Source organism: Miscanthus floridulus, chromosome 13, assembly GCF_019320115.1.
Source record: "Miscanthus floridulus cultivar M001 chromosome 13, ASM1932011v1, whole genome shotgun sequence".
NCBI lineage: Eukaryota > Viridiplantae > Streptophyta > Magnoliopsida > Poales > Poaceae > Miscanthus > Miscanthus floridulus.
Window position 1 is genome coordinate 86,818,327 of NC_089592.1, and position 25,894 is coordinate 86,844,220.

Here is a 25,894-nt window from a genome sequence, read left to right on the forward strand (position 1 = left end):
AAAGGCCATGGTCACGCAGCTTCCCCAAGGCCCTCAAGAGCGGTTCCAGCCTAGGCTGATCGACCTTGATGACGCCGTATCCCCATTTCTCTGGTTGACTCTCTACAACCCGCCCGGTATAAGGGGGAAGTCCTCCACCGTCGTTGCGGAGGTAGAACCAGCCGTCATACCAACAACGGTTAGACAACGACAGTTGGGCCGGGATATAGAGGGACTGCCGGTCCTGGCGCATGTGAAGGGTGCAGCCACCGGCCCTCTGCACCTTCTGAGCCCCCCTCGTTCCCCCCGGCTTGGTGGTGAACGTCGCTCGGAACAAGTGGAGCCACAACTCCCAGTGGGGAGCGATCCCCAAGTACCCCTCACAGACGGCGACGAAGATGGCCGCCTGCGCGATGGAGTTGGGGCTGAAATTGTGAAGCTCCACGCCATAGTAGTGCGGGAGCGCCCGCATGAAGTTATCCACTGGCAACCCGAGGCCTCGCTCGTGGAAGACGACGAAGCTCACCACGTAGCCGTCGCACGGCCTCGGCTCCGACTCGTTCCCCGGAGCAATCCACTCCGGCTCGTCAGGGTCGGTGATCGGGCGAAGAAGACCGGCCTCCACGAGCGACTGCAGCTTTTCCTCGGTGACGTCGGACCACTCCCAGGGATCCGCCGGGAGGATGACGAGACCACCAGCCATTGCGCGGCGGAGGACGCTGCTACGGCGGTACTCTCTCTCCCTCTCTCTTTCAGTCTCTCGCTCTCGCCCTTCCCCTCCCCGGCGCTCTATGCTCTCAGCAACGGCACGGAGGCAGCAAAAGCGAATGCGGAAAAGGTAAGAAGGGGAAGGGCGAGGTTCTTTGCGTATTTATGCAGGGACAAGACGAAACCACCGGGCGACGAAATCGGGGAAGTTTCCCCCAAAAAATCCGGCGCGGTTATCCAGATCCGGTCTTACCGCCCACGCGCCCGCTCCCTCCTCATTAAATCGCGCGTGCAGATACGTCCCGTCGGCTGACGCCACGTCGCGTCCAACCGCAGCAGCAGCAGGCGCCGTTTCGCCTCCCCGAAAAAGCCGCCTCAAAAGACGCGCCTGCCGTTATTAGCCGTAGGGAGAGAAATAACCCCCCCGATTCCTTTCAGGCAAAGGAACTGGGCACCGAGCCCGCTACGGTCCAGGGGTTCGAAGGCTGGGCCCTTAGGGGTTTCGACAGCCGCCCCAGGGCAACGGAGTCAGGGGCGACTACGGGCGAGCCTATACGAGGCCGAGGCCCAAGCAAGCGAAACGCTTGGGACGCCCTGTGTCGTGTCCGAGACCGGCAGGGAGGTCTCCGAATGGGATCCCACCGTAGGGAGGCACCGAGCCACCGAGGCCCAGCGAACGGCCTCGGCACCCACTAGAGAAACCCTCCGGTACTCTTGGAGCGCGTCTCCGGACCGTTAGCCGACCCCCAGCGAACGGGGTATGGGCCTCCACTCGGACTTACCCGATAACAGCTCACCGGAAATGCCATCGCTCGCGCCCACCGAGGGTAGCGTGGCACATTCCACCCCTCCTTCCGAGCGAAAAGGAAGCGCGAGGGTCGAATAAAAAGTCAGAAGAATCCCTGACGGCCCTCTTGCCCCACGCAGAGGCTAAGGGACTCTTCCTGCAAAACATTGCCGAGGCCCAGCGACTTAGGCTCGCACACGAGGGGGCTCGGCAAAACAAACCCTCCTTCCGAGCGAAAAGGAAGCGCGAGGGTCGTTCAAAAAGCCAGAAGAACTCCTGACGGTCCTCTTGCTCCGTGCAGAGGCTAGGGAGCTCCTTCTGCAAAAGACGTCGAGACCCCGCGACCTAGGCTCACACCCGAGGGGGGCTCGGTAGACAGACCCTCATGCGCGAGGGGCGAACCAAAAGCCAGGGGGACCTCTGACTGCTCTCTCGCTCCGTGCGAGAGACTCGGGGGCTCCTCCTGCAACTTTGCCGAGACCCAGCGGCTCAAGCTCGCACATGAGTGGGCTCGGCAAACAGCCCCCCCGTCCGAGCGAAAAGGACGTGCGGGGGACGGACAAAAAAGTCGGGAGGACCCCTGACCGCCCTCTCGCTCCATGCAGAGGCTCGGGGGCTCTTCCTGCACCCAAGATAAAGACAGAGCGACCCAAGCCCGTTACGGTCTAGGGGTTCGAAGGCTGGGTCCCCAGGGGTTTCGACAGCTGCCCCAGGGCAAAAGAGTCAGGGACGACTACGGGCGAGCCTGTACGGGCGCGCCCTGTGTCGTGTCCGAGACCGGCAGGGAGGTCTCCGAATGGGATCCCACCGTAGGGAGGCACCGAGCCATCGAGGCCCAGCGAACGGCCTCGGCACCCACTAGAGAAACCCGCCGGTACTCTTGGAGTGCATCTCCGGACCGCTAGCCGACCCCCAGCGAACGGGGTACGGGCCTCCACTCGGACTTACCCGATAACAGCTCACCGGAAATGCCGTCGCTCGTGCCCCACCGAGGGTAGCATGGCATCTTCCACCCCTCCTTCCGAGCGAAAAGGAAGCACGAGGGTCGTACAAAAAGCCGGGGGAACCCCTGACGGCCCTCTCGCTTTAGACGGAGGCTAAGGGGCTCTTTCCGCAGCATCGTCGAGGCCCTGCGATCCGAACTCGCACCCACGGGCCCGGCAAACACAATGAAAACGCCTCACTCGAAAGAGAAAAAAGCCCCTGAAGAAGTGAAATCACTCCTCCAGGGCCTCGGGGGCTACACCCGGCGGGTGCGCTCGCGCGCACCCACCGAAACCTCGAGTACAAAACACTATCCCGATAGGAACTATCAAGAGCCAATTCTCGTCAGAACCTCAGGGGGAGTGCCTCCACTCCCCCCAAGGCTCGGGGGCTACTGTCGGATACCGTGAGAAGGGGTATCCTAAGCAAGACCCAAAAAACGACTGCTTAGACTTCGTAAAAATCGAAACCAGCTAAACATCGCTGGCCTCGGCCGATTCTCCGACTCGCCCGAGGCCCCCTCACCACTGACCTCGAGCGATCCCCCACCAAAGGCCTCGACCGGGCCACCGACCCTCCGTCTCGCGCGAGGCGGGCTCGGCAGCACTCCGCTGCCTCTTCCTTCTCCCGTCCCTCTGACAAAACGTCGTGTTGCATTAACTCAGCCAACTGCTGCCCCTGACATCGGCCGCATGCTCGGCACAGTACAGCGGAATGGCCGACGGGACAGGAGGCAGGACCGGGCAGGGGTTACCCGCCACTGTGCTAACCACTATGCACATGGTTGACGCCCGTACCTCACTATGCTGCCAACTCCTGCTCTGAGGACAACGCAGCGTGGGGAGCCACGTCTAGGCTACTGTGGCCTCGGAATCAGTACCCAGGGCCAATAATTCCCTCCAGGGCCTCGGCAGTTTGCTGCAGGGGCTCGGCAGCCTGAGGATCCATGTCCGCCGAGCCCCCCGCGATGGCTCGGCCTCGGCACCTGCAGAGCCGCAGCTCCCTACGACGTCATCACACGATGACCTGCACGTCGCCCAGACTGGGCAGGGGTTACCCGCCACTGTACTAACCACCATGCACATGGTTGACGCCCATGCCTCACTGTGCTGCCAACTCCTGCTCCGAGGACAACGCAGCGTGGGGAGCCACGTCTGGGCTACTGTGGCCTCGGAATCAGTACCCAGGACCAATAATTCCCTCCATGGCCTCGGCAGTTGGCTTCAGGGGCTCGACAGCCTGAGGATCCATGTCCGAGCCCCCCGCGATGGCTCGGCCTCGGCATCTGCAGAGCCACAGCTCCCTACGACGTCATCGCACGGTGACCAGCACGTCGCCCGCCGTGTCCTGCATCAAGCTGTACTGGAGCCCCACGACGCATAAGATCAAGTATGACCGGCGCGTCACTTCTGCACGACAAGGACAGGGCCACTCCATCGACCATACCACAACAGTGGCCGGCTACAGGACTCGGACACGCCACCCCCATTTATAGAAGCGCTATGTAGCAACGTATGTACGTTCCCGGTTCTCCCTTAGAGTATAAAAGGGAGGGACCGGGGCCATTTCTGGAGGGGGAGCAACAGGCAGAAAGACGAACACACAGATAGAACTACACACTCCTACGCTGCTTGGGAACAACGCCTCAAGCAGCCCGCGCCACCCTCGCCGAGACCTGGGGCTAGCTCCCTCTCTCACCTAGCTTGTAACCCCCTACTACGAGCACTCCGGTGCAAGGAATACAAGATTGATCTCTCAGACTGGACGTAGGGCCTCGATTGCCTGAACCAGTATAAACCTTGTGTCTCTTTGCATCACCATCCGGGATTAGGGGCACGCAGCACAAATTCACTCGTTGGTTGAGGGACCCCCGGTTCCAAAACACCGACACTATGACCACCACCACTTTTCCGATCTGGTGGTGGTTGTAGCGCTCATCGTAAAAAAAAGTGCATAAAAAGATATATAATATATGGAGCACTTACAATTTATTTCAAAAAGGACTTAAATACTGATTCAAATATTCATTGTTAAAAAAACAATCTAAAATTTTGAAAACGGACTACACCATTGCGAAAAGTACATTAAGATAATTAAAATAGATACTATTATCTAATTTAGATCTGATATGAAAAAATATATAAAATTTTGAAATAAAAAAGGCATCACAGCTAGCCACACACGCAAATGTCCAAGCGTGAGCGAGGAACAGGCCAACAGCAGCCCAGTGGGCCACACCCACGGTCAACACAGCCAACCACACGCTCAAAGCTTGTTTTGTTTGTTTTTTCTGGTCCAGCTTTTCGGCCTGGCCAGCTCGGGTCTTAGAGCATCTCCAAGAGTTTGCTATCTCAACTTGGCATTCATATAATTTTAGCAAAATAAAAAAAAATAGCCTCCAACAATTTGGTAAAACAACTTGGCAAATCTTCCCTCCGCGCGCGCAAATATAAGCGCGCGTATACGGCTTGGCATCCGGGGCTCTTCGTTTCTTAGCGGGGCTCTTCGTTCGCTTAGCGGGCCTCTTCGTTTTGTTAACGTGTTTTTTTATTTTACCAAGTCAAAAATGCCAAACTCTTGGAGATGGATTGTTTTTTTACTTGGCATATAATTTTGGGAGTTGGCAAATCACAAGATTTGCCAAGTAAAATTTGACAAACTCTTGGAGATGCTCTTAAACCACACTTGGGCCTGGCTCTCGGGAAACGAAAATGGACTTCGTTTTAGGCCATATAAGAGAGTTGTTGGGAGAGTAAAAAGGCTAGGACTCACCTCTGGTGTACGCAAACAAATAATATATATATATATATATATATATATATATATATATATATATATATATATATATATATATATATATATATATATATATATATAGGTCTGTTCGGATGGTATTAAAGTCAGCTGATAAGCCGATCTTGACTGATTTGGTGTGAGAAAAAAATAATGTAGACTCTAGCTAATAAGCCGATTGATAAGTTCAAGCGAACACGTCATCCTTGTGCAGGGAAACAAACACGCCCCAAATATCCTAGTGTGACCAGGGCAACAACGCCCCAAAATGTCCTAGCGTGAGTAGGGCAACGGTCCAACATCAGCCTAGCGGGCCGCACCCATGATAGTGCATAGGAACACACGACTAGCCACTCGGCGATTGCTGCGTACCACACCGCGCGCTAGTACAAACAACGACCCTTAGAACCGCCCAATTCATCGGTTCCTCAAAAACCAGCTGGTTCATCAGTTTTATGGTTTGATTACACGGGCGGTTTTTAAGTAAACCAGATCGTTATAGTATCTGGTTTGGTCTTTTAACGGTCGGAGCATCGGTCCGATCTTGTCCTAATAGCTATGACTTTAACTCATTGGCTATGGGCAACTAGCTAGCAAGAGCTAATAGTCTCTCGCTAAGAATATATGCACATATCGGTGGATCCAAACATGATTGACTAATGCTTGTTAGAGCAACTTCATGAAGTATTGACAGGGATAAATGTTTTCATGAAAAAGTACCCTCAATTAATTTCTTCAGTTAGGTCTCTAAATATTTACGTCCTCTATTTCTGATTTCTCAGTCTCCAAAGATAGAAAGTGTCCATTTCAAAAATAGATAGAAAGTAGAGCTGACTCTCTAGATATGATTTAAAGATGTAGAGAAGTTAATTGTTCGAGTGTGAAGAGATAGTTTGTACTAAAATGTCTCTCCATATAAGGATTTAAAGAGTGAATTTAAGAAAGACAGTTAGAGATGCTCTTAGATAGCGAATTTGTGGCTGCAGCTAGAAATTAGTTTTAGCTGAAACACACGAGCCGTTATCGTAAAAATACATATTATGCTTTAATAGTTTTAAGTAAGTAAACGGATCAGAGCAGTAGTATTTGGCGCATGCAAACCCATTTTTGACTTGTTCCAAGGATTTAGTTGATTGGTGTAGAATTTCAAAATTTGTGCCATCCCGACCCCATCCAAACACAAATTCCTACGAAATTAGTATTGATCTACGAGTAGGTGTAATATATTTTCTTTTGTTTCCTAAACATAGCTGGGTTTGATCTATAAACATAGCTGTTGTCAACGCTAGTACCCGTGTGGCTGAGGTTGAAACCACTCCTGAGTCTTTGCCAAACTTTATCCTTCCTTCCCAGTGGCGGCCGTGTCCAAAAGACCAAAAGCAAATCTGCCTTGCTTGGTAACTCTATCTTTGCTGGATCATTCCAACACGGCATATAGTTTAGTTACGACTTACGAGTGGCCAGGCCAGCGGCCCAGCGACGATGCACCTCAAAACACAGCGAGAAGCATTCTCCGAACTGATACAGTACTACCAGAAGTCCAGAAAAAAAAAGTGTCCAAAAGCAACGCAATCCGCTCTGCAAACTTTTGCTGCGCAAAGGCGGATGGAGACGTAGGGGGTATCTGGGACTGCTCCGCCCTCATTTTTGTAGCTTTGCTCCAGCTTCGCGTCGCCAAACACTCTCAGCTTTAAAAACTCCGCTAAAAAAAAAGTTGGAGCTAGAGGCTAACTGCATGTTTTTTTCTACGTCCCTAGCGCGAAGGTACGAGGATAGGACGCGCCGTTCGTTTTTGTAATATAATCAACCTGCTGGCTTGAGCCTTTATTTGCGGTAGGATTACGTAAAAGGCAGATGTGGGATCATCCCAACATGCATGGCATAGGTTACGTACGGTACGAGTGGCCAGCAGGCCACACAGTTGATATGATATATTTAAACCACTACCAGTAAGTATATACGTATTTTTTTATAACAAAAAGAAAGCGCTGAATCGCCGAAGTTGCCGGCGCCAATGCCAACTGCCATGGGATCCGAGCTGCCCAAACGCCCATGGACCTCACCTGGGCGCGCGTTTGGTGTTTCTGCCCTGCCCTGGACGGCTGGACGCACACTGCCCCGGCGGCCCTTTTCTCCACAAAGGAAGGAATCACAGTCCGTCCGGCGGATGCAAAACTTCGCACGGGAACGCACGCACGCCTCCATCCAGTCCCAACTCCCAAACGGGTCGTAACGCCGCTGCTTTGTTTTTCCCCGAGCAGGAGGAGCTGCCCCGGCGGGCACCGCGATGCGCACTGAAGAGAATCGCGACAAAAGGCTTTGTTTGGAACCGCTTATATAATAGGAATATAAGAATCAATTATAATTTAAATAAGATTTTATTATAAGCTGATGTCTAAAAAGTCTCAGGTAGAAAGAATCAGATGAGTCTGCGTGGGATTTTCGAAACTCCTTTTTTTTTTTGTCTCGATTCCGATTATAAGCCGAAACAAACACGCCCATCGTCAGGGGATTAGACGCCGCGCATCAACTTCGTCTTGTCTCCACGCCTCCACGTTACTCAAGCGAGGCTCCATCACTCCATGCACCATGCACCCAGCCACCCACCACGTCGCATGACAAGTGGGTTCCGCAAGCCACTCCTCCGGTGCACGCACCAAAACTCCACGTTACCACGATTGCCTTCCCCCTGCCCCCGACGACGTCCGGCCTGCGGGTCAGTAGCTGCGGCTCGGGTTTCTATCGGGTGCGGCGGTCACGCGGAGGTGGCGCGGCCAGCGAGGCGAGAGCATAAATTGGACGTGACCCCTCACAGGCTTTGCACGGGTGACATCTCTATCGACAACTGTAGCCATTCGTGGCCAGTGAGACAAGGCGACGGTGGAGGGCACCCGATGCATGGTTAGAGAAGGATGGTGGAGACGAGGCCAGCACTAGTGGAAGGTGGACGGAAATGACAATCCTTTCAACTGTCTGTACTAAATTACTTTGTACGAATGCACATCTCGGCCGTCGGGTAGCAGCTACCCATGTCTATATCCGTGGTTTCAGAAATGGAATTGCTATTCTCGATTCAGACAAGACACTGATTTGTTTACGAAACGCTATTCATTTTATAGGATCTCTCATTCGTAAAAAAGGCCGTTCCTTCTTTTTAAAGACTAATCATTTCTTTATATATTCGATAATGGAAAAAATGTGGAGCTGTATCAATGACGGTGAGATTGCTGACGGCTAAGGCTAGCGATGGAGGAAGCGACAGCGAGGAGCAGCACAATGATAAGGGAGAAGAGAAGGGGGAGGGATAGGTAGGTGGAGACGTGGGAGGTGGGCGGTGATTGAGGCAGCGATTGCGGTGGTTGGAGGTGAGCTATGGTGTTGTCACGGTGTAGGATGGAGGAGGACAATGTGGCGGCGGCGGTAACACAATGAAAAAGTGAAAAGAGAAGCAGATAAGACATGTGTCGATACCTGACACCTACATGTTGATTAAGAGTCCCCATACATACCCGTCGAGTCAAGTAGTGTCATCACATATCAAACTCGCAAGATAATTTCAACACACTAATAAAATAGCTCCGCTCGGCTGCACTGGCTAATGCAACCACAACTGCACCCAATGCTGGTGCAGTTGAGCATATTGAATACCTATACTCGCTCATAGGTAAAAAGAAAAACTTATCAGTACCGGTAACAAATAGTCGATGAGATGAAAATCATGTAGAGCAAAACATAATAAAAATTAAATAGAAACTGTAATGGTGACTGAGTCATGTACAAATCACCTACCACTAGTGCTTGCCGTTTCAGGCATCGATCGTGCTATTCCTTCTTCCCCTGAAGAACACACGTTGCCATCTTCGTTCGCCTCATGTTCAATCACCATGCATGGCCTAAAGGGGGTACGGCAAGGGCAATGATTCGCCAAATGGGATTTGCTTGCTCTCTTCATTGGCCATTGGGCTTGCTCGCTGCAGAAGTATGCTTGAAATAGTTACAGTAAAATGCACACTGGGTCGTCAAATTTTTGGGACGTTCCTATCTGAGTCCTCAAACTAAAAAAACAACCATCTAGATCCATAATCTATTGTTGTTGCACACCAGCAGTCCAAACCCCACCACGCTAGTGCCAACATCTGACGTGGCTATGCCACAGTGGCACCTGGATGCTGGGGCCATGCCAACTTCTAAAAAAACCCTCCTCTCTTTCTTTTTCTCACTCCCAAGTCCATCCTCTCTCCCGCCAATCTCGTCTAGCGCCTACCCGGCCGCAGGACCGCCAGAGGTCCGCATCACCGGCGCCGGCGCAGGACAGGCTCGGCGTGAACCACTGCTCACGCCGCATGGACAGGCTCGGCGAGAACCCGGCGAACTCCTGCCCGCTCGCGAGCGGGCGGCATGAACAGGCTCGGCGCGAACGCGGCACTATCTACACCTGGTCGCAGTCTCGTAGACGCACCGGCGCTGCCTCCGCGCTCGTCTCCCTATTAGAATTATGGGCCTGTTTATAGCTCTTTGGTTGCCTATAAACAGTCCGAAGCTAGGCCCAGTTAAGCCACCTTACAGGCCCGGGTCCATAAAAACGAGATGGAGATCCGTTTTTCGCTGGCCAGGCTCGGCTTAGTCGTCGTGTGTAGTCTCGTTACCTCCCCCTCCGTCGCGCTCTGCGCCTCCGCTCCCCTGGTTCTGCCGCCACGCTTCCCGTCGCCCTCGACGCAGGCCGCGTGGAAGCCGTGGGCGCAGCGCGGCAGCACCGCCACCGTCGTCCTCCGGGAGCACCGCCGCTTGGCTAGCCCGTCGGTGGCTTTGGATGTGAATCGCATCGCCTCCCTTGCTTCTTTCAGCCTCTGCCCCCTGCCGCAGCCATCGTCGTCGAGCACCCCGACCATGTCCCCGGCGTTGAGGTCCCATGGCACCGGCGCAAGCGCATGGGGGCGTGGTCCCAGACGTCTTCAACGCCGCCCTCGCCACCACTAAGCTGGACGCCGGCGATTGAGCTTGTCGTCCCCGCAGCCGTTGCCACCAAGCAAACTAGAGCTCAACGCTCCGCTGCATCTCCAATGATCCAATCCCCATGGTGCCTAGCCGCAGCTCAAGCGGCCCACACGACGGAGGGGCCTCAGCTTGGAGAGGGAGTTCGTCACCATGGCCGGAGGGCCGGAGGGGCGGCAGCTTGGACAGGGTGCACGGACGGGCAACGGTGGCTCTGAGGCCGTCACGGGGCGCACGGTGAGGGAGTTCGTCACCACCGGTAATGGAGGCATCGGGTGGTTCGTCCTGGCCATGCTCAGCATGTCAAATGTTCGACAAAATGCCTAGCTGCAAGTGAAGTTGGTAAGCTCACCCTAACAAAGATGAGGTTACTGCATCATGGCATGGCAGGCAACCAAACACAGCTCTACACGGTGCAGGCTTAACTTGTACCACATCAACCAAACAAGGTGTCTGTGTATTGCACAAGTCAGGATTGTTCTAGCCTGGCTTATTTTCTAGCCAGGTTAGGGTTGGAGAAGTGAACCAAACAGGCCCTGTATGTGCATGCAGCTTATGCATCTGTTCGGCCTCTCCAGCGGCAACAAGACTCTTCTCGTATGGGCCACGGATACCGGCCCTTGGGTCATCCATACGCGTCCATCTCCATGCAAGCCAAGATCACGGCGATACGGCAACAAACTACGTTCTGTTAGGATAGTTTTTATCTTGTGTTTGTTGCCTATTTTCAAGGCCACGCATGTATGATCTTTGGTTAAGGCCCAGAGCGCAGGAGCCGTCCGTGCCACGGAAGCTACCGACAGCCAAGGAGCCCAAGCGGCGCCTGCCTGCCGCCCCGCAACCACTGCCAGCCAGTGCTCAAGGGCGCGCCGCTCATCGTCTGCTCCACCTGCTTCAAGCTGTCCAGGTGCCCACCGACTTCGCGGCGTCGACCAGGACAGTGCGCAAATTGTGGATCTAGATGTTCGCCGCGGCGCTAGTTCTACCAGGAAAAGTTGTTCACAGAAAGTGTTGCACACTTGCACTTTGCTAGTAGTAGTACAGTACATACCAAAAAGAAAGCGCTGAATCGCTGAAGCCGCGCGCTCGTGCCGGTGCGGCGGTGCCAATGCCAACTGCTGCCATGGGAACCGGATGGGATCCATCGTCGGATCGAGCTGCCCAAACGCCCATGGACCTCACCTAGTCACCTGGCGTTTCTGCCCTGCCCTGCCCTGGACGACGCACACTGCCCCCGGCCCGGCGTTGGCGTACCGGAGCGATCGTCCCTTTCTCCAGAAAGGGAGGAATCCCCATCCGTCCGGGAATGAACGCCACACAGTAAAAACTCGCCGCGGCGCGGGTAAAACTTGACGCACGCCTTGAGTCCCAAAAACGCTGCGCATCAACTCCGTCCCGTCTCCACGGCACCCATGGCCGGCCGGGCAGTGAGAGAGAGGCACCACGCACCCAGCAGCCACTCCCCACGTCGCATGACGAGTGGGCTCCGCAAGCCCCTCCACCCGCGGCGCCGCAGAGGTACGCGAGCTCGGCGACCCTACCGCGCCGTTTCCGCTTCGTTCGTTCCGACGACTCGGAGGCAATCGCCGGCTTGCGGCGGGGTCGCGGAGGCTCCGGGTGGAAACTGCCGAGGATCGCGCGCCCGTGGAATTGTTTTCAGCTTTTTTACCCCCCTTTTTTTTCTTGTGCTTTTATTTCGCTGCGAGTTTGGGGGTGCTGGGCGATCGGTTGGTTCTAGCGTGGTTGAGGCGCTTCACGGGAGGGATCGGTGCCGAATGCCTGTGCTCTGCGGCCCTTTTGGCCCCGTTTTCTGGTGATTTCGGACTTCGAGTGGGGGTTTCCGCGCGCGCATTGGGATTTGAGAGGAGCTTTTCGGCTGTGCCTTTACAATGGAGCTCCGATTTGGTTGGCTCCTTCCTAGGAAGTAGGAACTACTGGCGCCGGGTGTGTAGTTCGAGCGATTTCCAGTGGTTTTGTCTCGAAAATTTCTGTGTTCGCCCTTGATTTTGCCTGCTGATGTGCTCACTGCGTGCTCAGGGTGCCTGGGTAGTACACTAGTAGTTAGGGAGCTCGATCGATTGCTGCCTGCGGCACCCGCCGCCCCTCGTCGCCGGCTCCGACTTCGCTACCGCATCGGGATTTCGAGCGATCGCAGTGGGCAGCGGCACCGATCCGTTCTCGCCCAGTTCTCTTGCACACCCGCCGTTTTCTCGCTGGGTTTGGGAGGAAATGATTGGTCGCTAGGTCGCGGGTATTTAAGTAGTAGTACTAACGTCCGTGTACACGTTGCTGCATTTATGCCTCAAATTGGGTACTGGGAGATCCCTTAACTCTGAAGAGTTTCAGCATGCCGGAATGACTTGCTGGTTGGATAACGCCTGTGCCTCGTTTGGATTTTGGTGTAAAAAGTAGTGCAAATTAAGCGCAGATTGCTATGGCTCTTGTGTTGTACGTAATCATTATGGTTTCCAGAACTTCATGCTCGGTAGGCTCCCCTGATTTTGGGTTGTGGGTGTTGTTTAGTGCTGTTGATGTTTCAGTTTTGGCTTTGGAGTGATTTTACTCAGCACTTATATAAGATTTCACAAATTTATATGCAATGTTTTCCTGGTGCAAGAATCTGAGTCATGAAAACAACCACCCTTTATTCTTGTCAAAAGTGGTGCTGAATGCAGACTATTTTGGTGCCTTAACAGGTTTCATACAAGTGGAATGACCAAGCAAGAATTTGGGATTGTTAACTCAGAGGATATGGCTGGGCACACTCACGAAGATAGATACGCTAATGTTGATTTAGTTTGTGCTCTGTGTGACAATGGAGGTGAAATTATAAGGTGGGTGTGCACTTTTTCCAGTTTTTTTATCTGCTGTCCATTATGCATTTCCTGCCAGGATAAGTAAAATATTCAGAATGCTCCATGACTGATGTAGTCCATGCTGTTGACATAATGCTGCCTTTTCAGGTATAATATATACAGCACATTAGTTAGTAGTATGGACATGGTAAAACAGGGCTGAGGGTTGTAAAAAATTGATTTAATTTAAAAGGGAACATAGTGGTGTCTAGTTTTTTTAGTTCTGTTTTAGAGTATCAGCTATATACCCATGCAGTTTTTCAAGAGATATATGCAGTGGCCTGGAAATTACTAGTTGTTTTTCATAACGGATTTCGCCACTCTGTTTGCAACGTCTTTTGAAGTTACTGTATTACATGTGAGCTAACCGAATTGGTGAGTCATTGAACAATGCTTGGTTGTGGTTGAAACTACTCGTTTTTGTTGCCTAAAATGCCTGCTATTGTCTGTATTGGTCTCAAAGGCTCGCATTTTGCCAGCTATGGCCAATATTAGTATCCAGTTTGCATCATCTTCTGTACTTTTTGAAGAGAACACGCACAAAATTCTACTTATATGATTATTCTTCTCATCTTAGATAAACACCTTCTAATGTCGATCCATTCTTTCTGATTCATGAAATGTACTTTTTTTCTGTACTTTCTTGCAGCTGTGAAGGCCGGTGTCTGAGGTCGTTTCATGCAACTAACGATTCTGATGAAGATTGTCCAACCTTAGGCTACAGCAGGCAGCAGTTAGATGTATCTATCATGACCCTTTCACAGTTGAACAAGTTTAACTTTATGACTTAACATATTCTCCAACCTACTGTGGGCGTCCTTTGATGAACTCATGCATATTTACAGGCGATGAAAGTTTTTAAGTGCAAGAACTGTGAGTATGGAATATATCAATGCTTTGCCTGTGGAAGGCTAGGTTCAGCTAAAACTAATCCTCCAGAGGTTACTCCCCTTTCACTAAAAAATATTCATAGAAAATTCATTCGGATACTAATTGGATGATAACTTTGCCAGTGCAATCATAAAATATGGTAGAATTATTAATGCTCCTTTATGCTGTATCAGATGGTTTTGAAAGCTTTTTGTTTTAAATTCCTTGTTTCTTATAGGTGTTTCCATGTGCGTCTTCAACTTGCGGTCACTTCTATCATGCGAAGTGTGTTGCTCAGTTACTCTTCCAGTCTTCCCTGAAAACGAGGCCAAAGCAACTGAGTATACAGCAATGATAGCCAGTGGGGACAAAATTTGCATGTCCCCTCCACAAATGTGGCATCTGCAAGTACGGGGAGAACAAAGAGGATAAGGAGCTGCAGTTCGCTGTATGTAGGCGGTGCCCAAAGTCATATCATAGAAGATGCTTGCCAAGGTATTAAAGACTTATTTGCATTGTTCATTTCCATAGTAGTTTGCATTCCATCAATAGTCATTTCAATACAAGTCTACCTGTCCACAGGGAAATTGTCTTTGAGGACTTCACTGAGAATGGTCAAGTGTGTTTTCCAAAGGGCGTGGGACGACCTTCTTCCCAACAATCGTATCTTGATATATTGCTTGTATGATATGTTTCCTGCAGTCAAGTAGCTCTGCTGATTCTATTATTATCCAACAAAATTCTGAATGGACCTTGTTAATTGGCCAGGAAGCATGAAATTAATCCAGAATATAGAACCCCCACAAGAAATCATATTAAGTTTCCTGAGGACCCCTACTGCTCTCAAGAAACCCCTCAATTGTGTCAATGGAATGAACTAAAAAGGCAGTGAAGATACGACTGTCTCGATGAGCTTCCTTCTAATAAACCCCTCAATTGTGTCAATGGAATGAACAAAAAGACAGTGAAGATACGACGTCTTGAGGAGCTTCCTTCTGTGCCATTGTCCAACGTTAAAAGATCTTCCTGCACAGTGAGAAGTTCTTCATTAAGAAATTTGATGAATAAAAGAAGGAAAGTTGTAAGACATAATCTGCTGTTGATCTCTCTCTCTTGCTATAGTAGAGTTGGCATTTGGTCAGCTCGGCTGTCCAGTCTCTACTGCTGTAGCAGTATGGCAATAGACCACCTCCAGTACATTAGTTAATAACTATTACATCAGCCATGTCTTGGTAATGGGCTGATCTAAGCTTTGTACTGCTAGTATTAGGAGTAGTTGATGTGCCTTAGGAGTAGGTAGTTGGTGTAGTGGACTGATCTAAGCTTTGTACTGCTAGTATTAGGAGTAGTTGGTGTACCTTTGGAGTAGGTAGTTGGTGTACTCACAAAAAATTATGTACCTAGTAGAGGTACTAGCACTTGTATATATATATATATATATATATATATATATATATATATATATATATATATATATCACACCTAAGGCAATGCAAAAGAGCAGTTCAGTTTGCCACATCCAAAAGCAGAGCTTTCGGCCAGCGCTGGGCTTGTGCTGTGTGTGAGCTGTTCTCAATATCTTCTTCTACCTCTAGCCATAGTGAGTGAGTGTGCTGATAAGCTTACTGCTTATCTGTGCAGGGCAGCCGAGGGAACAACAAAAGTGACTGTTTCTGAAGAAAAACCTGTGGCTATGACGAAACTCCCTGAGATTGACAGAGACACTGAGATGAGGCAAGTCTCCCTTTGTTTACTGCTATCTGTTTCCTTCTTTCCAACCAATTTGTTCTTCATATGCATTTCTTCTGCTATGAAATAAAGTTTTGATGGTGTGGGCTTCAAAGAAAATAACAAGAGTTTCAGTAAATAGAAACTCCAAGAATATCTAATGTTCATAACATTGTTCATAACTCTTGCTAATTCAGTGTAAACATTGTGCATTAGAGGTTATGAAAAAGTCAATGAATTATGTTTGTTAAGATATTTTACTTTTAAGATATTTTTGGATTTGTTTAGGTTTGTTTCAGTGGAACTTTGGTTATCATTCAAAAGATTAAAGTTCGCTGTGTGCTATTTTTTCGTTTACACTAATGGAAGTGTCATTTACAACAATATTAATCTCTCTTAGATCATAACCATCACATTTATTCGGTTTACTTTTATTTCTGTGCCAGTTATCGTATAAAAATATCTTGAGTGAATTCAACCATGACATTATGTGTGCAGTATTTTGTTCAATTCATGCTTTCTTTAGTAGAAGGACGGGCTTGGTGCAAGCGGTAGAGTCTTACCGTCTGTGACCAGAAGGTCTCGGGTTCGAGTCGCGGTCTCCTCGCATTGCACAGGCGAGGGTAAGGCTTGCCACTAACACCCTTCCCCCAGACCCCGCACAGAGCGGGAGCTCTCTGCACCGGGTACACTCATGCTTTCTTTAGTACTGTTGTATCCTTTTCTTTCCATGATCTGCACTGCATGCACTGAGGCTACCCTTCTCTCTAGAATGTATGAGTTTGCACAAAAAGCGGCAGCTGGTATAACAATGGAGGATGTAAAGAAAAAGCTAGTGGTACCATCTACACATGCACCATATCTGCAGAATGCTGATAACATTACACTGGAAAAGGTGAAGAATCTGTTGAGGTACTTTGCTATACTTTGAAGAACTGAAGATTTTCCATGGATTTTGTTGGTTTCTTATGTCATTATGTGTTTTCCATGCAGGCGGTTAAAGATGCTCTGCATATGTTAGAAAATGGTGCATCTATAGCAGCTGCCAAATCTGTCTGCCCAGCCTCATGTTCTGTTTCAACTTGTAAAGTGGAAGGTACATGGAAATGTGGAACTCTCCTCTTGGTTGTTTTACACAAATTATGTTTTACTACTATTCTTTTACATACTTACAGCTTTAGATGGTATGCATATACTATTGTAGTAGTTTGCCAAGTTCTAGTCCTTATTTTTTTAGACTAATTGACTTTGTTACCTCCTTATTATTCCCTCCGGTCACAAATAATTTACGATTTGGACTAAGATCTAGTCAAACTTTTGAAACTTTAACTATCAGCAATTTTTGAAATATTTAGCTTGGAAACACACCAGAAAAAAGTGGGTTTGTCTTGAAAAGTATTTTCATAATTAATCTCATAAACATATTAACTTTTGTAAATATATTCTAATAGAAATGGTGGTCAGGGTTGCATCTCGAAGGCCATGAGAAGTGAAAAATGTCAAGTTCTTTTTTGACTAGTGGGAGTATTACTGAAACATTGAGATAACCCATTTAGAACACCAGATACCTTGGAAAATATTTTTTTTTATTCTTCGTAGTATTATAGGCAAGGTGCAAATGTGCAATGAGTGGTTAAATATGGTGTTTTATATACTCGAGGTTAATATTTTTTTTGTTAAATTTAAAGTTTGGCATCCATTATAACATGTTCTATTATCTGCAGAACAAGCTGAATGTATTTCTTGCACCATTTCTTCATGGCATGCGCTACACATCTTATGGGCGCCACTTCACGAAACTGGATAAACTCCAGCTGGTAGGTGCAACCATTAGTCCTTAAAACAAGACATGATTATCTTGCACATTGCATTTGTTAATCTTTTCTTCCTGTTCTCTTAGAAGCAATGCATCACATTGCCACATGGCAATAGCGTTCTACATAAACAGAGAGACATGCTCTCTGAGTATGAGGATGGTCTATTTGGAACCACCTGTAACAGATGTGTGTTTGATTGGATTCAACCCAGTCTTAATGGAGTTTTAGCTTGTAGTTAAGGATGGACTTCACCTCTGGAGTCTGGCCGGAGCTCGAGGAGTTTCCCATCTCGTTGCTCTAGAACCAGCCAATGGGTGAGTTCTCCTACTACTAGTGGTCGAGGGTCAGGTCTTTGTATAGAGAGAGACGGATTGTGCCTTGTGAAGTGTGTCGGGGTGTGTATGGTGTTGTAAGGGGTTCCTAAACCCCCTTTTTTTCGTCTTAATATAATGATACGCAGCTCTCCTGCATGTTCGAGAGAAAAAAATATTGTGAATTTGTAGTCTGTGCATATATTGTCATAAAGGATAAACAGAAAGACATTGCCACTACGTAATACTTTTGATGTGGTTGAACGATAAATAATAAATTGGCATCCATATGCCAAAATATAATTTGGAACATAATTCAAACTTTTTGTCTTTTGAATACATGTAATATGCTACCAATGTGGTTAGTTTACATGACTTGGGGGCCAAGGCGGTATACAGGATTGTAATCCGTCCCTACTATATCCTAGTTTTGATATACTCTAACAAGGAGTATAGGATTTGATAGTTTTGGATTCACTATGATATTAAAGCCCATTGCAAAGTTTCTTATGGTTATGTCGAAAAATGGTTGCTAAGGTAACCAATTCAATGGAGTTGCACATGCGATTGTAAAATTTATTAGGGGCCTTGATACAAATTATACTGTCTATAAGTTTAGACATGTTTTTATGAGCCTTGAATGAGTAGAATTAAAAATAATATTATGATAGTTGGATCAAATAATCCTTACCAATATTGCTAACTTGGCATATACTTGAAATGTACCCTTGTGTCATTGCATCACCATTCTGTAGTAGCCCTGGGATGAATTTGGTGTAAGGAATAGGAATCTTCTTAGGCCATCTTATATTGTTCCATTTAAATTGGTTATAAACTGCGTAGCACCCTGTTCGTTTGTCTTATAAGTCGTACTTTTTCAGCCAACGAGCAATTTTTTTCTCTCACAACGAATCAGTCAACGGTACTTTTAGCCATGGCTTATCAGCCAAGCGAACATGGCACTATTTTGCAATGTACTATATTATTACAGATTAGCTGTTGGTCTTCAGGCTGGTTTCTTGTCACTTATCTATCTTGGAACCCAATATTATTCTTACAAACTTTGTTATATACGCTAATTTTGACCATGTGCTGATTGCATTATCCTTTTGTAATACTAAAGCAACTGCTGTAAATGTGTGCAGATTGTTGATAAGCTACAGTGGTATATTCAAAGTGGTGACACGGTAAAACATCTGTTTTCGTTTTATTACATTAATTTGGGTGGCCCTTGTTTGGTTATGATATAACATTGTGCTCTGATGAAAGTGCATAAGCTATGTGCTGCATTCTGAATATATGGTCTTCTTTCACATTTTCTATTCTCATGAATTTGTGCAATACAATTTGCTCAGTTCATTGATTAAGGAAGATCTCAGAAGAAAAGGCTGTTGTACAATGTACATGATATATTCTATCCATAACAAACGTAAACACCTAGTTGATGTCTCTGGTAATCTGGTTAAATCGAGTATATAGCTAAAAATTGGTTGGACAATAGCAGTATTTATAAGACACAAATATTATAAAAGGTGACAGTTCTTCGTTTTACCAGAGATCGTAAAATTTTGTAGCTTAGTTCAGTTTATAGCCAACAACTTATAACTTTGTACACCATATATGTATGTTAATTCACCATGCTTCTGTTTCATTGCAAATATCATAGCATGTATGTTACGCTTTAAAGCTTTCTATAAAAGCTGGGTTTTCCTCTGTCAAAAAATAAATAAATCATAGCATGTATACCTGTTCATTGAATGTCTTGCTTCAGTTCATTTTCAGCATAATGATTTTGATGCTCATGTAGACATTAAGTCACTCGTATTTCTATCCTCATGTTCATTTCATACAAGCTTTGAAAGTTTATACCAATTCTTGTTTTTTCTTGTGTTAAGCAGAACTGACCATAATAGATGATCAACAGATGCCACTTATTATGAGCCTTATTTTGTCATTTATTCTTATTCTTTACAGGTGGTTGATTTTTGCTGTGGTTCAAATGACTTTAGCTTGTTATTGAAGGAAACATTGGAATCTTCTGGGAAAAATTGCTTCTACAAAAATTATGATCTCATTCAACCAAAGGTGGTATACCTGTTAATTCTGCATTGGCCAGTGTCTGTTTATTTGCGTTTTTAATATTTAGTAACGCCACCTATGAAGTTATTTAAGTTTTGATTATGCTACATACTAGAGATGGCCTGAAATCACACCTGATATCTTTTGCCACTTCATTTTAAATGTATTGTTAAAGTGTTCTACCACAGCTGACATGCAGAACATCGTCTTCAATTTTGTAGAATGATTTCAATTTTGAGAGACGAGACTGGATGACTGTTCAACCAGATGAATTGCCCACAGGATGCAGACTGGTACGATAACAGGAGCTTTACATGTTGAATTGCTCTCATCCCATTGGAGACATAATGTATTAGTTATTTAAGTTGATCAACTACTGTTATTCACAGGTCATGGGGTTGAATCCTCCCTTTGGGGTTAAAGCCTCTCTTGCGAACCAGTTCATCAACAAAGCCCTCACTTTCAAGCCAAAACTTATAATACTCATTGTTCCCAAAGAAATTGAAAGGTTTCCCCTCTCCCTATCTTTCTGCATGCTTTTTTTTCTTTATAAAAGATATCTCATACCATTCCATTCTTGATGTTGGATAGATTGGACAAGAAATACCCACCATATGAGCTAATATGGCAGGACTCAGATCAGCTCTCCGGAAAGGTACTTCTGGACAGTAGTCTCCTTGAGTACATCACATCCTCAGAATATTGCTTCTTTACTGACATTTTCTGTTGGGAAACTATGCAGTCATTCTATCTACCTGGATCTCTGGGTGTTGACAACAAGGTGATGGAGCAATGGAATATGTCACCTCCTCCGCTTTCTCTGTGGAGCCGTAGTGATTGGGCTAAGAGGCACTCAGAGATCGCCAAATCAATGAGGCACATCCCCAATGAAATTGCGTCCTCTGGTGATTTGCAAAGGGATATGGCTGCATCTGTACCTACCACAGAGCATGTGGAGATAATGATGCAGAGGTTGCAGGCATACCTCCCCTGTTTTCTGGATCAGCTGATGTCTGACACGTTCCATGACCCAACAACTTCTCCAGGGGACTGCTGGAATGATACCAATGGGCGATCGCGGCAACCATGCAACTATGAAACCACAGGACCAGGAAGGAGCGATCCAACCTATGATCATACAGAAACGTGCTCTGATATGAGCATTTCATTGTCAGAGAGTGATTTTCAGAGAAAAGATCAAGCTTTGTCAATGCCAGAGCATGGAGGCACCAACTCTGAAGCCTCGGATGCTGTTGGAAGTGCATCGGCAGAGAAACCAACTGTTGATGCCGTTCACGATGAGGTAACATCGGCTCCTGGTCCGTATCATTTGCCGGGGAATGCATCAGAGGCAGGCAGACAGGCAGCTGGAGTTCACTATTGGATGATGGAAGACTCACCACTCCTGGAGGACGGAGAGCTGAGCGATGCACCACCGGCGGGCAGGCCTGCAGCTGGCATCCATCATCAACCGACGGAACACAGGCCAGCAGCAGCAACACCCGGAGCTGCCTCCTGGTGTGGGCAGCCAGACCACTCGCCGCCTGTGGCCAGGCATAATGCCAGAACTCTGCCACCAAGAAACACCTTCCCTGGACTGCGCTTGCGGCAAGGATGCAACACCTCTCGTCAGTTCCTGTCCCAAGGCATGGGCCATAAGGCCGTCCATCAAGGGCCATCAAATGCTTGGATCGATGATGAAGACTATTAAGCCTAGATTACCAAGGGAAAAAGAATCCCTCTTCTGCTTGTGAATGACCTGCCCGTGACATCGTTGCTGTGTAGAGTAGGGGATAATAGCTGCTAATGTGCCTCGCGTTGTCTTCACAGGTGTGAGCTAGTTTGTTCTACGGCCGGCTTTGGAGTATGCTGAGGTTACGCTAACGTTGGTAGTCTGTCATTGGATCATTTACTTTCGTTAATTGTTACATTCATGCCCTTACTGCTTGACCTTGTAACTGTTTCTGGCGAAACATCTTGGAGAAAATTTTGTATTTGGCCCTAAAAATAATGCTCCTTTCTTATTTGACATCGAAACTGAAAATCTTTTCTATATGTCCTGAACTCGAGTTTTTCTTTTCTATTTGACACTTCCGTCAGTTTGGGTTGTTAACGGTGTCAAGTCCTATGTGAAAAGTCCGTTTTACCCCTAGAGTTTTTTACTAGTCCTGGCATTCCATGGTTAATATTGCTATCTTTTATGAATGTTTTTATCTTAAACTGAAATATTAGGAAAGATAGCAATATTAACCATGGAATGCCAGGACTAGTAAAAAACTCTAGGGGTAAAACGGACTTTTCACATGGGACTTGACACCGTTAACAACCCAAACTGACGGAAGTGTCAAATAGGAAAGAAAAACTCGAGTTCAGGGCATATAGGAAAGATTTTCATTTCGATGTCAAATAAGAAAGGAGCATTATTTTTAGGGCCAAATACAAAATTTTCTCAACATCTTGCCATGGTCCATGGACTTGACTGGCTTTGAGCCTGAGACAGCAAAGATGAGAAAATGAATTATTCAGGACAGATCTTTCGTTGCCTGCGTACCTTGCTGGATGATTTGGTTTCCTGTCGCAACTTGCATTCTGAATATTTTGTTCGTCTATCTATATATAATATAATAACATGCCATCGCCTGCTGGCAGAGCACGGTGCATGTTTAGGCATTTTTGGTATGCTCGAGTTTCTTTCAGATACTGGGAACATAGAGTCTTTTGTACAAAGGACAGTTGAAAACTCCACGAACTTCATTCATGTTTGATGTTTTACGGACAGATCTGAAGACGACGTTTCGAGTAAGAACCGGACAGTAGGGCCATTCATTCAGCATGGCTAAAAAAGCAAATTTCCTTACATTGCAATCCGTGCTGTTGGCCATTGTGTTTGTGCGTCTCCAGACTCCACAGGCCACACTGGTTGCCACTCCGAGAAGGGAGCTGGATGCCACCACCACCACGGCGACGGACGCGTGCGCCGGAATAGAAGCTGCCGCGGCTCGGTGGGCGGGCGCCATGCCGTCGCCATCGGTGGAAGAGCCGGGGCCGGTGTCGTGGGACTCGGTCCCGGGAACGCCCGACCGGCGGCTCCGGCCGCGGAGACCCGCACGTGCGGTGGTCTGGCTCGCTCGCTGGCCGGCCGAAATGACCACGGAGCCCGCATGCGGGGCCGGGGCTGCACGTGACGTGAGGTGTGGTGGCCGGCTGGCCGCAGAGGCGGCCGGTGCCGGACGGACGGAGTGGCGTGTGGGCCCCCCCGGAGCTGGGAGGTCAAAGCGGCCGTGGGCCGTGGGCCCGTGGCCTTAGGCGGCCTGTCACCTGAGCCGCGCGTGGTGCGGTGCATGGCGGGCCAGGCCCTGCTAGCGATGCCTTGGGCTTTGCCGCTTTTGGATTCCCATCTTGGCTCTGGTCTGGAGGTCTGAAATGCTTATTGCTCTTTTGGCGAAAAATCTTATTTGTTTTCGAGAGGTAAGGAATAGAGCAGGCAGATTTATGTTTTTGCTATTAATTACAGTGCTCACACACACACACACTTTACCCTAGACTGATTTTGAGATCGACGAATAGAGCAGGCAGATTGAATAGTACGTCGTCTAGTCTAGGAATAAAAGAATCGTAACCTGAAAATGCCAGCACTAATGTTGAGTCAAAGTAAATTTCCACACATTCTTACGGTTAGTAGATAACATTAAGTTTCCAACAGTCCTATATGAAGTTTCTTTGCTCTCCCATGAAAACCCCTACCGTACCGTACCGTACCGTACCGTACCTCTCCACACGACCCTAACAATAGTTTACCATTTGGTTGGAGACTTGGAGTTGTCAGGATTCACAAACGACACTGCCATGGTTTTCTATATGTGGTTAGAAGTGTTTAGCCATCAGTTCGCCTTGTAGCCAAAGCAAGGGTTACCATATCTTGAGAGCACCCCGGCCAGAGAATCCAAAACATCACATTATTCACATACCACTTTGGCAAAATCAGCTACGTGATAGTAGGTGTTTAATAATCTATCTCTGTAAATGTTCAGTGTCATCGTTATATGATTGAGTGAAACAGAAGGCAAAAATGTGGAAAAGGTCTGGAAGTCTTTGAATTGGATGCATGACAAGTCCCATCGGTCACAACTCTGGCATGATCAGAAGCGCAGGACTGCAGTGTAAAACCTATGAAGAAAGTTGGGGTGTTTTCATAGAAAAACAATGCCTGGGTTTTACACACGTTCTTCTATCAAATTGCTGGTAGTGCTGCCAGATTCCACATGCAAGGTAGATGTCCTGGTGAACGTACTGTTCCTTGAAAACGCTTTTCCCAAACTGAGATTTGAAGGGCAAACAAAACAAAACAAAAAGTCACCAATAATGCTAATTGCTAAGCCTAACGGCAGAAGAGAACCTCATGCATGACTTCTTGCCACCTTTCACTGTTTAGGGAAGTTGGAAGAGTGCATGCATGTGGGTGAGGAAAAGAGGCCCAATTTTTCACTTTTGGACCACTATACTGTCTCTTTGATCAACAAAACCAAAGCCTTAGAGCTCGTTCGTTCTTTGGTTAGTTACTTGTGTGAACAATCTTCTTCCTTTATCTCGCTTTATAAGCTTAGATCTTCTGCATCCGTCTTTATTTAATTATTACTCTTACTACGGTGGTGGAAGAATGTAAACATGTAAGTTTAATCTAATCCTACACATATACTTAGGGTTGAGGGTTTGACTTTTGAGCCAGATAGTTCTGTTTATGTGATGAACCATGCATGCAGATTCTAACGAAGTAACTTTTTTGCTAAACTACATATAAAATGAGCACTAAAATAATCACTTTCCTGTCATCAAGACTTTAATATAGCCTCTGCAGTGGCTAGCAAAGAACCAAAAAAAAAAAACTATAGCAACAATTAGTTGCTAGACACTATAGCAGAGGCTTTGTACTTTGTAATTGTAGCATGTTAGAATCAAAAATAATAAGAACACAATAAGGGCATATTTGGTTCAGCTATAAGCTGCGAAAGAGTTGGTGTGCACTATGTGCTGTAAAAAAAAGTTGTTTGGTTAAAACAACTATGAAACCTACCTCCTCTCTTTATTTTCCTTGAAACAACTGCAAGAACATCTCTCTATTTCTATCAATTTAGAAAAGATGAAATTATATCACGCAAAAGCAGCTGCTTATGACTCTACTTTGGCGGCGTTCTACTTTTTTTTTTTTTTTGCAACAGAAGCACTTTTTAGAAACTGAACCAAACACAGCCTAAATATGTTCACTTGCTTCTTCTCTATTTATTGTTGCTGGCTTTTTCAAAAAAAAAAAGTGCACAAGATAGGCGTGGCACATGTATGCAGGCACAGAAGGTCCTGGTGTGAGCTCTTGCTAAGGTTGTGTGTGTTTAAAAACCTCAGTTTTATATTCTACCGCACTTGCCTCTAGCCCTCTAGTGCAAACAAACCTTCCCCTCTCTATCGCTCTCTCCCTCTCCCTCTCCCTCTCAAACACACGCGCTTTCTTGGTGCCATCTGAGCCAGCAGCAGCTACTCCTCACCGGCCGCCGGGACATGAAGAAGGACGAGGAGGACGCCGCCAATGCCACCGTCTCCAGCGACGACGTGCCGTCTCTTCTCCAGCCCCCCGTCCACCCGGAGAGGCTGCCGCTGCCGCTCCGGTGACGCCCGGAGAAGCTTCTCCTTTCTCGCCTTCTGAGTCGTCGTTCTTCTTCGGAGCAAAGCCATCTATGGAGCGAGCTCGCCGTCGTGCAGACCAGCGGCTCATCAACGGATTGAGGAGAGCCCTGGCGAAGAAGGAGCCGTACGTGTCCCGGTGATACGTGCGGATTTGGCATGCGGGAAAGCCAGGCATTTTTTTCTCAATTCAGACTCGTTATCGCTTTCCTACCCTCGGTGATTGTTGCTAGCTGCTGCTGCTGCTTTTGTTGTTGGTTTACCCTTTTTCTTTTCTTTTCTTTTCTTTTCTTTTTTGGTCCATCTCCAACTATCTGT

At 47.5% G+C, this 25,894-nt stretch overlaps 2 pseudogenes; one reads left to right on the forward strand and one right to left on the reverse strand.

Moving 5' to 3' along the window:
- Positions 1-11,398: 11,398 nt before the first annotated feature.
- Positions 11,399-22,069, forward strand: LOC136500235 (protein ENHANCED DOWNY MILDEW 2-like; annotated as a pseudogene).
- Positions 22,070-22,421: 352 nt separating this feature from the next.
- On the reverse strand, positions 22,422-25,627 carry LOC136500236 (uncharacterized; annotated as a pseudogene).
- Between the last annotated feature and the right edge of the window lie 267 nt (positions 25,628-25,894).